Here is a 12,292-nt window from a genome sequence, read left to right as displayed (position 1 = left end):
GAAGCAGCTCATCTGCCAAATGAGTAAAACTATATTGAAGCTCAAAACTATCCTAAAAACGCAAAACCACCCTTCTTCAGTCATCCGGTTTGCTCAGCTGTTGGAAAGCACAGATAAGTACAGTGCCGGAGTACTGCAGCCTTACAGGGTTTGCTACATCTGAAATTAGGGAGCAGAGAGAAACTTGCTAGACAACAAGCTCTTTACTTCATAGCTGCCAAAGTGGGATGACACACACACACACAATAATTATATACTGAAATATTACTAAAGCTGAGTCGCTCACAGATGACTTAATGGCAGCAGTAGAATATCTAAAACGATCACTGCTCTGCAGTTTACATACTGTTTTCAAAAGAAAATGGTTATGCACATGCATTTGGGTTGTAAATGACATCCCTTTATGTCATGTTTAGTTTGTTATATATTATGGAACTATTCAGAAAGCGCAATGCAAAACCAAGAAAACGATCATGCTAAGTGCTCCAGAAAGCAAAACTTTTTGCTACTGCTTTGAAAAATTAGAAATGGCCTTAGAAAATCTTACACTTTCACAGTGATAATGTCAGTGAAAACATGGTGGGCGTGTTTAGATCCTTCCCTCTCTATAATAGTTTTTGATGAATGTGTACCCTTAGGGTCTGCGAGAATACAAACAGGCATGTTTCACATCAACACCACTGGTGTTACTTCTTACAGTGCAAACTACAGGGAATGGCATTTTCAGCTTTGCTAGTTTTGAGCTCTTGAGCAATGGTTAATGCAGACTTCTGTTTTGGGACATGCCAGAAGAGTGACCACAAGTTCTTCTGCTCTTTTTAGAGAGTCTTTCCATTATCACCAGAAATAGTATGTTTAAAACTTATATGTCTTTGCAGTGAGGCCTAAGAAATGTACTTACAGCTGCTGGTCTTCCCTTTACTTGATTAATAGATGGGAGTTTAAGGGGAACTACACAGGCCAGCAAAACAGGAATCTTTCTCCAGCTGTAGACAAGGGAAGAAAGAGTCAAATTTGGGGGTTTTTTGGTAGGAGGTAGATTGAAAATTTGGAAATAAAAACATAAAATACTAAGACCTAGAACCAGTCATTTTAATTTGAAGAATATGGCTTTTAAACATATCTTCAAGCTGCAGGTAAACTCCTCCTGTACATCAAGTAGATATCTTTAAAAACAGGACTGCTGGGTGTTACATTTGCCTCAAATTTACTGTGTGAAATACCAGGAGCACTACACTGTTTCTAATAATGAATCAGCTTTCCACGAGCAGCATGGTGAAACAGGCCATGCCTAGGCCAGTTTGATTTGGCATTAGGGGAGACCTTTAGTTGGATGTGCTGAGCACACATGCAGCTTTGCCTGACACAACTTTATGATGATATATTCCAAACCCTGTACCAGGAAAGGTTCTTCACATCTTGTCAAATGACTGTGCCTAAGCTAATATGCTACAATCTAGAGTCAGCTGCTTTGATGGTCTCTTACCTGCTGGTCTAACGACCTGGAATAAGGACTGAATACTGCCATTTAATCTTGCCTGGGAGAACATCAGCTTAGTTCTCAACAGAAACTGTGAGGGACTGTTTAATGGAAGTCAGTCTGCAGATGGAAATGTGAAAACAGGCAAAATTAGTTTAAATCTGGGTGAAGGTGCATTTGAGGACTCTTGCTTTAACTCTCCTATCAACCACAGTAAAAGACCACTCAAGAAATTCTTTTGCTAAGGAGAGAAAATGAGTTTGGCAGCAGGCAGTACTTTGAACTCAGAAAGTAGCTATATCTGAAAGCACCAGATCTGTGTGGTTTAGCAGAATATAGGACCTAGCAGTGTGGTCTATTTATAATGTAGTGGCAGCTATCCAAAATTAAAACTGGGACAAGCTACAGCAAGAGTCAGAGCCCTGTTTCAAGCCTGCCTATGTAGGTGTAGAAGACTGTATGAGCTGTAACAGTTCACATGCACAAGAATTACACTTCGTCCTGCCTGTTCTGTGTTAACAGCTTCTTGTTCCATTATGAGGACAGCCTTGACTCACATAACCTAAGTGTGGCCTTTTCTGTGCAACTGTCAGATTTAGGAAACATGAGCCCAGACCATTTCTAGCTAATCTTCCTGAAAACAGGTAAGAATGTCATGTGCTACACATAGGTGTTGTGAGCCTGAACTGAGCTATTTTTAAGGGCAGACTTAAGGGTCAGGAAATGAGAGGCAGAACTACAGTAAGTCACATCTGTGCAAACATTTTCTTACATTTTTGATAATTAACCTGCTTAATCTTTATATTCCCAGACCTGCACCACCCTGAGATTTCTGACAAGGCTAGCATTTTTCAGAAGCCATGGAAGGTTTTCCAATAGGCTCTATCATGGCTATGCAGACCATTTTATTGAGTTTTACAGCAGTTACCAGCTGCTTCAGTTACCAAGAGATGCCATAAAGGTCAGGAACATTAATAACTAGGCATACATCTCTGAAAAATTATTTGAAAACAGCATTGGATAGTCTGCACGGTACGAATAAGCAGCAGAAGCCCTATTTGGCATTCATTATTTTGTTTTTCTAGCAAGTGCTAGACTCACTATAAACTAAAATGAACAAGATGAAGGAAACCCCAGATGGGAGGGATTGAGCATTTGGAGATCTGCCATCTGACATCAGCAAGTCAGAGCTGCATTTTCTGTTCTGCTGATACATGACATGATCCCAGTCAAACTTGCATCAGAAGTTATTCAGATTTTGTATTTAATTGTGTGATTTTCAGTACCCCATCAGGGAGTCACTAAGGGGAAAATCCATTAACTAAAAAGCATTTTTAACATTAACAGGTAACAGCAAGAATAATTGTAAATTACTTATTGTCAGCATTCCACTCCCCAAGCTCCTTAAAAATAATCCACAGCTTAAATATTAAAACACTGTGCATGCCAACTACCAGTAGCAGCCCAATGCCCCTGAGCATAGTGTTTAACTGATTCACAAGAGTCTCTCATGATTTTTCACTGTGGAAAAAGTGCTTTTAAATTCTCTTTGTTTCTGTGGAAAAGTATTCAGAGTTGTTGATCTGTTGTGGGAAGAATCCGCAAGATAACCCACAGAGATTACAGTTTTAAAAGAATGTGTATGCATTTAATGCTAGTAGTACAGTTTATGTTGAAAAACCACATGAAGATGTACTTCTGTAAGGTATAAGATGGGTAAGATACTATCATTTTCCCATAGTTTTCCAGCTAACTTTTAGCCTGATAGAGATAAGGAAGGAAGTAGGAGAGAATAGGAAAGTCACAACAGTATGGTCACAGTGCTACCCCAACTAGAGCTCAGAAAGGGTGCTCTGCTGTCTATCTTGGGCTTTAAGAGAGTGTAAATGCTGCAGTCATTCCACAGGTGGTGGTGCTGTAGCAAGGCAAAGATCTCCTGATCTTACTGGCTTGCTTGCTAATATTGAACTCTTGATTTTAGGAGTCAGACTTTTTGGGTACATATTCAGTCCCCAGCATTGAGAGGTTTTGTGTTCCTGATTTCCCTTCAGTCAATTATGATAAGCAGTCAGTTGTCTCCCTTGCAACAGATCTTCATGTTCCCAGAAAATACTGTATCAGAAGAGATATACATCAACCCACCTTAAATCGACAGATTGATCTTGATCCTTAGCACTTGCCTTCACAGGGCATTTTACACAAACTTTATAAGGGAAAAATAATGCCACAACTATTGCTTAATAGATCAGTGTTAATGTCTCTCATTCTCCCCTACAAAAGAACAGAAGTCTGTAATCACATAGAATTCTATCTGAATTCTAAGAGATGCACATTGCTTTTCAAAGCTTGCTTTTATGTTTTCACAATATTTCAATACAAGTATCATCCCAGATGAAAAATCTTCCTTTAATATGCATGGCAGCATTTCCCCATTTTAGAGATATATTTAGTCAGTTCTGTAACTGATTTAGGCTTTTTAAAATAATTATATTTGACTTTTCATCAAATTGTTCCTTGTCTTACAGAATCACAGAATCATCTAGGTTGGAAAAGACCTTGAAGATCATCTAGTCCAACCATTAACCTAACCCTGACTGTTCTCAACTACACCATATCCCTAAGCACTTATGTTGAAACATAATTTTCTATTTCTCACAATTTATTTAGCTGTTCTTACTCTGAGGGGTGAAAAATAAGGGATTTTGAAGATCGGCAAAAGTCTGTACCAAGTTTGTTTTTACTGTGCTAACACTTTTGGACACACACACTGTGCCATATTCCAAGTAACAAGTAATAAACATTTTCAGATTCAGAGACTGCAGCTTGCAGAATTAAAGTAGCATACTCCTGGCTGCTCTTTAAGTACATAGCTCCAGCAACATTATCTCTGATCCAATGCTCTCCTCATTCCTCTACTCAAAGCTAAACTTGTTCTGGGATCATATCTGTGTGCTGCTACACACGTATATGAAGAGCTTTTCACACTGCTCCAGACAACTGAATAGCACTTGCAAATATTTAAATATTATGCTCATAAACTGTGAGATAAGAGATTGTTTTGTGCAGCTGAGCAACTGAGAAGTGAATTAGCCTGTAAGTGTTTGAGTATCACCTAACAGGAGACAGCCTTGTAGAAAATCATTCCAGGAAAATACTGGGATATCACTTACCAGTTGGTACAGTCCAGACTGCAGGGACAAGTCAGCCTCTTTAGCAATATTGTTATGCACATTTACATAACGTACATGCCTAGAGATTTTATTCCCCAGCGATTCTTGCCATAAAAGAACAGTCCCATTCACAAAAAGATAGAGAAGAGGTACTGGAGTCTCCATCACAAACAGACTCCCCGCAACTGTGTCGCTATGCAGTTTATTCTTTTGCTCAGGCAAAAAACCAAAGGGAGATGAGCCTGGCACACTGAAGGAACAGCATTATTGTTGGGAGTCAAAATTACCCAATAGCCAGGCACTCTATTATTTCCTAATCCTCCAAAATACATTTTCTGGGCCCAATTCAAGCAGCTTTCTCCAGCTGCAGTGCTGATGTCCTGAGGCTCCTGCCTATCACAAGGAGTGACACTGCTCATGACACTCCTCAACCTGGCTCTGCTGTTATCTTCCTTTCTATAGCTAAGCTTGAGAACATGAACATTTATAGTCTGCATGTAATTAGCACCCAGCATAGCAGTGCCCTGGTGAACCACAGCTAGAGCTCACAGAGGCTATTCTAATACATACACTAGGAGAGCAAAAGAACAGAGATGAGCCTGATCTTATGTCTCAGCTTCTATGCACTCCTCCCTTGCCAAAGAAACAAAGCTGTCTCCCTTCCTCCCTTATGATAGTCTTTCTCCACCTGATAGCGCACTCATTTCCACCTGAATCTCTCTAATTCCTGCACCTGTGGCCACTTCCTTATGCAGGGGAGGGCTCAGTCATGAATGAGTTGAAGTAACTGCAGTAAAAATCCACTTTATGTAAGTGGCATCAGTATCTGACTTTAGGTCATAGTTACCCCTTCTCTTGACAAAGTTACAGGGGACTGCATAAGCTCAAGTTAATATTCAGTGATGGGAAGAATGACTGTCACTCTTTTCTTGTGTCTTTCCCTGCATCTGTGCTACTGTTAGTGTCCACTGCCACTCCTAAGGCAAAAAGTAACAGTGTGAACCTACAGAGACCTTTGCCAGTCATCACTCTATAGATGTGCGGGGCATTGGGTACTTCTTGTCCCTGTCCTGTGTGCATATGCTGTCTGCTGGCACTGTAGGTCACAGGCTATGCATGGTCAGTAGGGAAAGCTCACGTGGGTATGCAGCCTTTTGAGGATTCCATTTGAGGAAAAAATAAAACCAGTTTTAAAACCATGATATAGTCACTTTGTACTTCTGTTGGTTCTCACTTCACTCCAGAGGGTGCCATGTCTCCTGTGTGAAACAACATTTAACACTTCACTGAGGTCTTTCAAAGCACAAACTTCGCTTGTTCTGAGCCTCACAGTCCCAACTAGGTCACGGTTGTTCTCCAACTATTTCAGCATGAGTTTGTACCCTCGGTAAATCTTCAGTTGTGGTGCATAGTTTCTGGTAACGCTTAGCAGTGCAGGGGAATTAAGCAATATGAAAATGCCTCAAGGCACTGTGAAGAAAGCGTGCCCCACCTATATGCTACATTTTTTTGCTCAAGTCTGTTCTGCTGCTGTTTGACTCAGGTAGTTTTTGGAAGGTGATGACCAAAACTGGGGAGGAACTTTAATGTTATAATAATTTCAGGTTGAACTAATAGTTCAGTCATTTGATTTTGAGAACACCAAGCTTCCCTTTTTAAAAGGAAAAGATTTTTATCTGTCTCATCCATCTAAATCTGGGGAATAGTTATTTCCCCTTCCCTCTCCAAAGATCCGGTTAGTCCTGTAAAAAATATGAGGGGAACAAAAATTCATGCACTATCAGATTGTAAACTATCAGGAGGTAAACTTCGCATCAACTGTAGCAGTGTAAGAGACAGTCACTAACTATAACAAAATAAAGTCCCTGCGGGCTCCTTCCACTTTTTATCAATTCCTTTATGGGAAATAAGTGAAGCAGAATCAAAGGTGAACGTCTACCCATTGAAATAAACCCTCAGATACTCTGGCTCCCCAAAATAAGAGAGCTGAAACCTGCAGGTCCCACGTTGCTGCAGTCAGGATGGCACTGGATAGATTTGCTTATGTGGGCTGAAGTTTGAAACTTCCAGTGTTTCCAAAGGGAGTTCTTTGGGCAGACATACATCGTATGTGCCCCATAGAAAGATCATCTTCTCAGGATATGTTTTCCCTGTCTCAATTTCAACCCATTATTCTAATTAAAACAGCTTTTATTATGCAAATCATCTCCTCTCTTTGTCAATGCTTCAATTTTCTGTTATTCAGTGCTTAGCTAAGATACAGCTGTTTCCATTTGTCCTTGCAGATCAGTCTCCTGAGAAACCTCTACCTATTTCCAGCCCTAAACTCCCCTCTTCTGTATCCTTCTGGTAATGAGGGGCATTGTCTTCCTTGTGCCTCCCTCTATGCCAGTTAAACACTCTTGGCTTTCCTCCTCTGACAAACAGGAACTGAGGACACGATGATCCCTTCTCTCTACGTGGTTCATTATCCGCATTCTCCTTTGGAATAAGAGGAACTGGCTGGGCTAAACCTACTATGTCAGCTTGGAAACAAATGACTTTGACTTAGTGACATGGCTTAAAACTGCTCTTACTGGCCAAGTGAGTAGGACACTTCTTTCCAGTTCCTGTAATTGGGAGTTGCTTTTGCTGACTGTGGAGCAGTCAGCTGAGATGGCAATTCCATGCGACGTGAGTTTTCATACCAACATTTGGGTGACTAAAATGTTGATTTTAAAGGCTGATTATAATGACGACTGAGAAGTACTCTTCTGGATGATGATGAAGTCTGAAAACCTCGGTGATTCTGTAAATGTTCACATCTCCTCACGTCCACTCATTGCCTGCATATTGAAACAGGATGTGTTACTAATAGTGATGTAGCTCTGCCACAGTATCACAAACACACCAGAAAGAGAGAAGTCCAATGAGGTCATTTGGTTGATTTCTCCTTCCCAGAGAAATAGGGTACTCTCTGCCATGTATTTTGAAGTGCTTTGTACAGTTTAACACCTGATGTAGGAGAAATTTGGCTTGTGTTTTCTTTGTGGAAACTATTCCAGAGTCAGAAGTAATCCCAGTCTGCATGGTGTGGGTGATGGAGAGCACTTCAGAGCTCTATAACCACAGCAAGAAGACTCAGGATGTCTGTGCTGCATGTGGCAGCATCAGTTAAGACCTCCTCCTCCCAGGCCCTAGTAGAACCATGCCTAGTGCCTAATGGAGCAAGAAACACTTGTAAGAAGTATCTTTCACTGCAAAAGGATTCTCTCTAATGCACCAAAACATGCAAGCTGGTGTTAAATATCTAAGACACTGGCTGACATTGAGTTGCTCTGAACATCAGCTTATCTGGGATTTTTAATGTACGTTGATTTTTTTGAGTTTGGCAGATATACCTTAACAGTTTGTTCAAAAACACTGTATAAAATTCCTATTGATGGGGTTCTGAAAACTTCAAGCACCAGAACCTGAGTCCACTGGCTTTATCCCTTAAGGCTGTGGGGTTGGCAAGATCTCCTGAATTTTGTAGCACAGCAGCACTTGCTGGATAAACACCTCATGGATTGTTGAGTACTGAGGACTCCAGCAAAGATGCATGACTGAGTAATGTGCTAGTGTGATACAGATGCCACAGAAAAGTGACAGCATTAGCTGGTATTTGGCACAGATAAATATGATTCTGCTAACGAATTTGATCAGAGGCAGCAAAGCAAGACAGTGGTGTCAGAGGGAGGGGGGGTCTCCTGGGGCAAGTCAGTTATGCGGTACCCCAGAGGGACTAGGCAGCATCCCTACACAGGGCATAGGGGGCCTCTTCTGGGCCCTGGTGTCTTCTGTGGACCCCACTAAAAACTACCAATGTGATGCCTGAGAAGAGATTAACATTAATGTTTAATTAGGCAGACTCCAGTGCCAGCTGTTGCAGACCACAATGAGCGCACACAAGCAACAGGCTGCGTGGCTCCAAGTTTTTCAGGTAGCATGTGTATTTTTCTCAACTAACTCAGAAATTATTTGAGTTTGAAAGACACAACAGTTCAGTTTACATAGCTGACTAGACAGGTTGCATCTCAGGTATGGCAATGCTGTAAAATACTGAGATCATGTTTTTGGATTTCCACATGTTCATCAGGCCATTTTCAAGTCCCAGTGAAGTGTAGCCCATCTCACCTTCGTCCAGCTCACCTCTTCTTGCTATCTCCCATCCCACACACATTTGCAGTCATTGCTAATTACAGTCGTCACCCACAGACACATCAACACCCTTCCTTTCTTTTGCTTTTGTGCCAGTGTAGTTATTGGGAGCTGTTGGATATATACAGTTGTTGAACCTGATCATCTCATATTAAGCACTTAGTGTGGACACAAATTAACGTGACTAATAACTGTGAGAGGACAGATTTTTACCACCTACAAACCTCAAGGAATAGCATGGGAATCATGTGCTGTTTCTAACCATGTTCAGTGTGAAATAATTATGCAAACTTCAAACTAAAGAATGCTCAGGACATGAATTCTGCAAGATCATGCAAACTGTGTCTGCCAAGGGAAGCAGAACCTCCACAAAACAACCCAAGTAAAGATACTTTATTGCAAAGCCATGCTCCTTCTCAGCCAGTGGACACGTCTAGCAGTAGGAATAGAAAGATGCTGGTCCTAGCAAAGCTATTCCTAAAGCACAAATACTTCCTGACACGCCACCTCTCTTCCCTGGGGCTTAGTTGCAGCCCTCCACTGTGAGAGTGAGTCTTTGTGCTCTCTGTCTGTTCAGAACAAGTATGTCCCCCGTAGGCGTCCCACCCAGTCTGCCTGAACAGGGACGCACCTTCATTTCCAAAGGCAATTCTATGCACCTAGGTGGAATGAAGATGAAGGAAGCAAAGTGCGGCAAACAGAGCCCTGGCCAGCTGAGACCGAATAAATGTGTGTGGCACTGGGTTGGAGTCACTGCCAAGCTATACCTCCCCATATGTGGGAAAGAAATTTCTGAAATTCTGAGAAGTTAGTAATAACTCACTCCAGAGAAGTGGGATAATTTTGTTTGCTTCCCAGAGAAGACTAAGAGATTTAAAAAATGCAACCAGAAGACCCACCAGCACCACCCTATCCCACAAATATAGGGCATTTACATTTTTAACCACAGCATTATACTGATGTATGTTTTCACTCTGAATTCTAGCATTTCAGTTTTTATTAAGAAGTCACCTGCAGCCTTTGTAATCTTGTTGGAGCAGAAAGGGACAGGAAGGCAGAGGTCTATATTCTGTTCAGGTTACCCAGAACAGCTGATCAATCTTTCTGGATAGGCATCTGATGTAAATCAAGGTGGAATTTAAGCAATGGATAAGGTCTCTACCCAGGCTGATAATTATGAGCAATGGATCCCTCACAGGGAATACAGAAATTTCATGAATGCTTTCCAGCTACATCATGATCCTGGTGTGCTTTCAAGCATAAATTTGCCCTGGCACACAAAGGCATAGAGACAAGCAACTGTGTTTTTCTGGTCAACCCCTTTCTACATTTATTCTTAATAGTTTTAATTATAAATTATTTCACTGTCTCAGCCTGTCTTGCCTACTTAGCCGTGCTTGTTTTACATGTGGACTGTCTTTTGCCAGCGTGGAGCATAATGAAGTCTTGTGTGGAACCTACAGAGACAGCTACCAAATGTTTAGTGATACATCTTTCTAATGGTATGAAACTGAACACACCTACTTTAAACATCTTTTGTGGTTTCCCTGCCCACCAGAGACAAAGCTTGTTGGGTTTAAATTCTGATTCTTTTCAAGCAATTCTTTCAAATCCTTTGGCAAGTTTTTCTAGTTATACAAACTCTATGAAAATAAAATTACGTTTGTCGTGAATGATAGTAACAAAACAAACAGGAACCATTAGTCCTCTAGATGGTGCTACTATTTCAAATAAAGCAGCTGGATGCTTGAAGATTTTGTTGAAATGTATTGCTCTAGTAGCCTGTGAGAGAGGAGCACTGTGAGAAATCCTGACCCCAGTAAAAGAACTGATGTCAAACAACCCAAAACTTCATCTAAGAGTGTTAGCAGTGAAGGCAGTTTGTATGTAAATATACTAATTGCTTCTCTTTAAGAATAGTGAATGTTTCAGTATCTTACTAAATGCAGAAAAATTATAGGATGTATTGATGAAAATTATCTTTCAAAGACTGGCTCAATTTTCTATGTCTTTGATTTCCAATTTTCCCCAATAATTTGCAGCTGACCCCTCCAGCATACCACTTTTCAACTTCAATGTCTCATACGAATGTTCTCTGACCACAGCCTCTGGATGCGTCACAGGCCAAGCATGACAGGCTCTCCCTGGCAAAGAAAGGCTGTGCACTCTGGCCCAATTTCACAGGAGCGCTTTAGCACAACTGTACTTCAAATGCAACCACAGAAACAGCACACGTGCTCAAACTGAAACCCGTGGTTGAAAACCTTGTTGGCTTAGGGATACCTGGATATGCACACTGTACTTGTGCATTAAAGGCTGTTAAGTCTAAGTGCTTTAGTGATACGTAACAAGGAAAGAAGGTAAAACAATTTACCTTTTCTTGCTCAACACAGCTGCACAGGTCCAGCACTGAAATATCAGGCCAGCTGTCTATAACACAAATTTTCTTATCCTTAGTTCCCTTCTGTCCAGCCAGAGGATGCCAAAGTTCCTCCTATTCTTTCCTCTCTTTCCAGGGCTCCTATCTGTAGTTTCAGAACATCTGCCTATTTTCTCTCAGGTATCTTTCCTGACTCTCTTTGTAAATCCAGCCAGATAGCTTTGCAGCACCAGATTTCTTTCCTCCTGTTGTTGCTGTCAAAGTCAAGAACAAAAACTTTCTGATTTCGAGATTACTATTGTTATACATTATTATACAGCTGACCTTTGAAACATATATTCTCTATAACCACTATCTCTTACTTTGTGCAAAGTTCATCTGTTATCTAAATAAATGTCAAATTTGGGATCTTGTTAAGCCTTTAGCCTCAGTAACAATAACTGTGAATTCTGGAGTTTACTCAGACAGTGCAAGAGAAACATTTATTTCATTGATTTTGACTATTCAACCTTTAAAATTTCACAGAGTATATTTGTTCTTGTGTTATGAGAAAAGAATAACAACATCTCTAGATCATTCATTATTTTGTATTCTTTCCCTGTGTCCCCATTTATTTATGTGCTTTCCAAGAAACTTTCGTCACAAGAACATACCTCTGGGCTCTTCGTGATTTTTACTGCTCTTTTATGAGTCCTTCTTCAGTTTCATAATAGTTTGGTTGGTTAGTTCTGAGGCTGCAAAGCCACAAAATCAGGGCCTGTAGCTGCTCACAAAAATACTTTTTAAAAGAAAGAGAATCCAAAAGCAGACAGAAGGTATGAAATTCACTAGGTTCAGGATGTTGAGCAATAACAGTTTTTCTACAGGTGCTTTTGTTATTTTCATATTATCAACAGAATTTCCACCATCACTGGCCACATGCACCAACCTGCAAATCTTAGTAAAGCTCCTATTAAGTAACAATGCAAGTGTCAGCTCAGATCTCAGAAATGCATGAGAGCACTTTCAAAGTGTAAAAGAAATGGATGAAGACTGGAAAAAATTATGCACTAAAAAAGGGCTAGCTACCTTACAGACAGCTCT

The sequence above is a fragment of the Strix uralensis genome, chromosome 20, assembly GCF_047716275.1.
Source record: "Strix uralensis isolate ZFMK-TIS-50842 chromosome 20, bStrUra1, whole genome shotgun sequence".
NCBI lineage: Eukaryota > Metazoa > Chordata > Aves > Strigiformes > Strigidae > Strix > Strix uralensis.
This window is presented reverse-complemented; position numbering follows the sequence as displayed.